This window comes from Mytilus trossulus, chromosome 11, assembly GCF_036588685.1.
Source record: "Mytilus trossulus isolate FHL-02 chromosome 11, PNRI_Mtr1.1.1.hap1, whole genome shotgun sequence".
Taxonomy (NCBI): domain Eukaryota; kingdom Metazoa; phylum Mollusca; class Bivalvia; order Mytilida; family Mytilidae; genus Mytilus; species Mytilus trossulus.
In genome coordinates, this window is record NC_086383.1 from 60177291 (window position 1) to 60183246 (window position 5956).

At 32.9% G+C, this 5956-nt stretch overlaps 1 long non-coding RNA gene across 1 annotated transcript; it reads right to left on the reverse strand.

Moving 5' to 3' along the window:
* Positions 1 to 543: 543 nt before the first annotated feature.
* On the reverse strand, positions 544 to 5728 carry LOC134690515 (uncharacterized). Its single transcript, XR_010101953.1, has 4 exons — positions 5655 to 5728; positions 4488 to 4569; positions 932 to 1147; positions 544 to 586 (listed from the first exon to the last, which is right to left on the reverse strand). It is a non-coding gene; the product is annotated as an uncharacterized LOC134690515 (long non-coding RNA).
* Between the last annotated feature and the right edge of the window lie 228 nt (positions 5729 to 5956).

The following is a 5956-nucleotide window of genomic DNA, read 5'->3' on the forward strand; positions in this document are numbered from 1 at the left end:
GACATCTAGAAATCAAAATGAATTCACCCTTCAATGAAATTTTTTTTTACGCCATACATCATTAAGTATTGCGCGTGTAGTGATAGATTTAACATACATCACTAACTATGTAAATGTAACATCAACCCCAGTTTTTTGTGGGATTTGTGTTGCTAAGTCATTAGTTTTCTATGTTGTGACTTGTATAATTTTGTTTGACTGCCTGTCTTTTTTTTTTATCCTTGGCGTTGTCATTTAATTTTCGATCTACACGTTTGAATGTCCTTTTGGAAACTTTTGTCCCTCTATTTTTTTACAAATCCTTAATATAAGTACCACAGTACAGGTTTTTATATTTGAAAAGTAGAAAAAGAAACATTTACCTTGATTTGCCTTCCTTATTGTTTTGAAAGGCATTAACACGAACAAAATAAATGGAAAAATTTATCAAAGACCACAAAGTATTATACGAATTATAACCATGTTGACTTTGTAAGGGCAAATTGTCATATGGATGGCTAAAGTGGGTTTTGTAAGAACTCAATATACTCTAGGCATTCTTTATTTTTATTGGATGGCAAATGTCTTCTCATTCAACATCAATAACCTGTAAAATAAATAAAGAATCAATTTATTACTAAAATAATTTAGAAATAAATTCAAACTTAGACGCTATTCAGACAACATACCTTTTATTGAAGAGAGGTTATTGTGTGTTCATTTAAATACGACCAGATTACAATACAATACAACAGTTATAGTATACAAAATTAAAAACATGGGGTAATATGTTAAATGAATTTGTTAACGGTTACTTTTATGGAAGGGTATTCCTACGACTTTTGTATTTAACTACTATTCCCTGATGTTAAATTTCGCTTATTTCTACATGTACTGTAGCATATTTAACATGGATGCAGTTGAATTCTTAAGTTTCTGATTCAATACTTACAGAAATGACTCTCACATACATACACGAATTTACTCGTACAAGTATAATCCAGCCAGGTATAGGCTTTGTTATTATGAATCAATCCACAGTTATAACTTGTACCTTTACTTCCCCATCCACCAAACCATGGTTTATATGTTGCTAAGGTCTGATCATAACTCCAACGGAATTCTCCTTCCTTTAGGTCTGTAAGTCCCATCCATACATCAAGTTTGTCTGAAATGAAACTATGTTTTTTCAGTCTAGTGTTCGAACAAAGTACCGCCAGTTTTTTTCTCCAGTCGAATAGCTTATATCTCACATAGTAAATTTCTGATAACCACACGAAATGTATTGTGCATCACGGTAAACGTGTCATCATATACATTTAAAAAAATATGTATATATATATACTAAAAATTGAATTCTGTGTCCACACTAGTAGAAATATAAATAAAATAAAATTTCGAAATGCTCTTAAAGTCCTTTAATTCTCTACATTTTTTTCCAACCGGTTTCACATCTTTGTGATAATCATGGATGGATGTTACTAACGGTAACGTAATGTCACGATAATAATAAGTCTGTAACAATGCATTAAAGAGACGTAACCCTTACAAAAGTAACGTCTTATCTGTTTAGACTTGGTTTGTACTTTTGTATAAACATATTTTCTTTTTTCTTCCGTTCCTCCTATATATTGACTCTTAAAATTCAAGAGTTAATCTAAAAATGAGGGTACTTTCTCTGAAAATGAGGGTACTTTCTATATGGCCTTCCAAATACCGTTTCGATCCCTAACATCACTGAAGAGACATTTACTGTCGAAATCCGGATATGGTGTACTAAAGAAATATTGACACCGAATGTTTGTGGCACAACATCCTGTCCACAAGTTAACAATTTTTTTTTTCTCTGTGACGTATTAAATTTATATTAAGATCCATTTTGTTACATCTTGTGATCAATTTTATTTGGCAATCGCCAATGGCAGTCAGCAGGGTTAAAGAACATCAGTTGTTCGACCTGTTAGTCAAATGCGTTTTGTTAAAATATACTTTTTCACTCTTTTGGTCTTTTGGAAAATGTTGTTTGTGCTGTTTTTAGACCCTACAACGAAATTTGTTTGACATGCACACGTATAAAAATTGCGGTTTTTATCCAACGCAATCATAGGTTTGAACGTAGTTTTCAATTTAGACTCGTTTATATATATTTTTTGTTTGGGCATGTATCATATTTTCCCTCCGGTTTATATGGTCCGTTCATCCTATATTGACTCTTAAATTCAATAGTCAATCTTAAATTGAGAGTAAATTATAAGGCCTTCCAAATACCGTTTCGATCCCTAACATCACTGAAGAGACATATATTGTCGAAATCTAGATCTGGTGTTCTTAAGAAATATTGACACCGAATGTTTGTGGCACAACATCGTGGCCAAACGTTAACAATTTTTTTTTGCGGTTTTTATCCAACGCATTCATAGGTTTGAACGTAGTTTTCAATTTAGACTCGTATATATATATACAACTCGTCTAATCATCAATGATAGTGATACATGGCTGTGTACATAATGTATATACAACTCGTCTTATCATCAACCCAACAATGTTAGATATGTAAATTTGCTTTCGCAAATTTTTGGTTCTTCCCTCCCCGGGATTGGAAACCATGCTACTGTGATATCGTGACACCAAATCGCCTGCACTGCAGCCGTCCCACTAGACCACACGACCACCTGCGCTCTCAAAAAAAGAGCTTTCGCTAGCCATGTGTTACCTTTCCACGTCAGTTTTAATCTAGCGGCGTACTACAGTACTTGATATATAAGGCATGAAGATGTTATTGTTTAATACAGATCAGCTAAATTATCTATAGTAAAGGATCCTACAAATTAATGTAAGATACAGTCACAGAAAATAATTATATTCATAAGTACGTCTGAGTCAGTGACAATCCTACAACATATGTATCCATCGGATCGCCATCAATGATTGTGATACATGGCTGTGTACATAATGTATATACAACTCGTCTAATCATCAACCCAACAATGTTAGATCTGTAAATTTGCTTTCGCAAATTTTATGGTTCTTCCCACACCGGGATTCGAAACCATGGTACTGTGATATCGTGACACCAAATCGCCTGCACTGCAGCCGTCCCGCTAGACCACACGACCACCTGGGCTCTCAAAAAAAGAGCTTTCGCTGGCCATGTGTTACCTTTCCACGTCAGTTTTAATCTAGCGGCGTACTATAGTACATGATATATAAGGCATGAAGATGTTATTGTTACAGATCAGCTAAAGTATCTATAGTAAAGGATCCTACAAATTAATGTAAGATACAGTCACAGAAAATAATTATATTCATAAGTACGTCTGAGTCAGTGACAACCCTACAACAGATGTATCCATCGGATCGCCATCAATGATGGTGATACATGGCTGTGTACATAATGTATAAACAACTCGTCTAATTATCAACCCAACAATGTTAGATCTGTAAATTTGCTTTCGCAAATTTATGGTTCTTCCCTCGCCGGGATTCGAAACCATGCTACTGTGATATCGTGACACCAAATCGCCTGCACTGCAGCCGTCCCGCTAGACCACACGACCACCTGCGCTCTAAAAAAAAAGAGCTTTCGCTGGCCATGTGTTACCTTTCGATATATATTTGCTGCAATATAACAATTTATGCAAGCTATACTTTATTGTAGTTTGAACATGTGTAGGCATTGTACTCGTGATTGTTTTTGCCCCGAGCGATAGTGAGGGCTATTAATACACGAATATCCTTGTTAAAATTACAAGAAAATATAGCTTGCATCAATTACTTTGATTCTGATAAGAACAATTAAGGTAATTTCTATGTACTATGTGTATAAGTGAAGAGTGTTACTGTAGGCTTTTCCATAACTCTCCCTTTTGTTTCTTCACAAGCTTACGACTGGCTCTGTGATTTTTTAGAGGGTGGATTTTGAACAGCCAGAATGACCGGTTGTCGTATCTAGGTCAAATATATCAATTTCGAATTGCAACACATTACAGTCATACTAAATGCATTAGTAACAACATATGCATCATTTACGACTTTGAAAGTGTTCTAAGTTATAGAAACATATTAAATGCATGGCAATTTGATAGAATTTATTATGCTGCAGTAGTCCATATACGCACGGACAAACAAATATTATTAGACTTATAGAATAAAGGGCGTATCGAATGAAACTGACCAGTTTTAACTAACCCATGTAATGTAAATTAAAGGTAGTTTTTAGAAAAAATGTATTTACATACTACAATACCCCAATTATTTTCGGAGTCAGAATTGCAGCATAGTTTCTGGTATTTTCGCTTTTTTCATTATTTATTTGTTAGCTCAACTTAAGGTTTTTATTGCCCACTAAGTAAGTTTCGACTATCTTGGACAAACTTGAACATTTTTCTAAAGATGAAATATTACACGGGTTCCTCAGGGTAAAATATATAGTAACCTTTCATCTATTTATTAGGTTCTCTTTTTTTCGTTCTGTATTCTTTATAACAAAAATAATTGGTTTTACGTACATGTTCTGTTATCAAATATCCATTTGTTTTCTGCCTCATCGTCTATTTTTGCTAAATGCCCTCCAATCTGAATACATCGTTGCTAAAAAATAAACTCAAATAAACAAAAATTGAAATATATATGGAATTTGACATACTGAATAGCATTTGGTAATGAAAATTGACTGTCAAATTTATTGGTTCCAGGATATCAAATATTACGATTTGAGTATTTTATTAGTTTCATATCATATTTTTATGGTGATTTTATTTACAAAGACCGTAAACTAAGATATGATCCAGGTAAAAAAAATGATCATTTTCATAAACATATTCTATTAGATTAACAATTCAACGCAGTAGTGATATAAGTAAAATTGTTTAAATTTGTCTACATAGGTCTTGTCAAAACTAACATCGTGATTTGGTGCAATGTTTTGTTTCTTTCAACGCGTTGATTGTATGACTTGCTATCTCCTTAATCTAGTTATGTATTTGGTAAAATTACTGTGACATATTTAATTGGAATAAAAACTGAATTTAATTGATTTATATGAATGGGCAAAATTAGAGACGAACATCGGATCATTTGAAAATTATTTGAACGCCATTTTTTACATAACTTCGAAATTTCATGAAAACAAACAGCTTGTCAGCTTATTCCAAACGAAACAAGGTTTTCCGTTATATAAGAAGGTCTCATTATATTATTATCGAGATTTAACGAAGAAGTCAATGGAGGTAATGTCATTTCAATTCTCAAACTTTATTTAAAGGTTTAATCCCGCTGCATTGTTTTGCACCTGTTGTAATTTAGGGGCATATTGTTTAGTGGTTGTATTTGTTGAAAGTAGTTCATGGGTGTTCTCGTTTTCATGTCGATTAGACTGTTCAATTTCCTTTTTTTTCCATATTGGGGTCCTTTAATTTTGTAGCTTATTACTGTTTGATGTGAGATACGTCTCTGTGTTAAAGCCTGTACTTTGACCTATAATTGTTTACTTTTTACATAGATGCTCATATTGCAAAAAGAATGTTTTCCAGTAATACATATTTGATTAAATGTGTATGTCCTTAAAAGCGAGGTTCACATTCGTTTTTTCTCAAAAAAGATAGTTTTTAGAAGTAATATCGATATTTTGTTAAAAGACTTTAAACTGTTGATATACAAATGCTGCTGACATTTACCTCAGACTCAAACCAAGTAAGTTTCTCGCTTCCATAATAGTAGCAGTGGCCATTGTATTTTTTCCACTGTTTTTCTGTAAAAGAAAAAGTAAAATTCAAATATTTAAAGAAACCCTTAAGTGACATGTATATTGCAAAAAAAATTTGTGTCTGTCGATACAATGTACAGCATAGTGCCATAAATGAGTCAACTTTTTTAATGGATGCCAAAAATAACAAAAATGTTGAATGAACTTTGAATAAAAACTAACCTCACAAAACAAGTTTTATACGTTTAATATTTTGTTATGCCACCCTTCTGA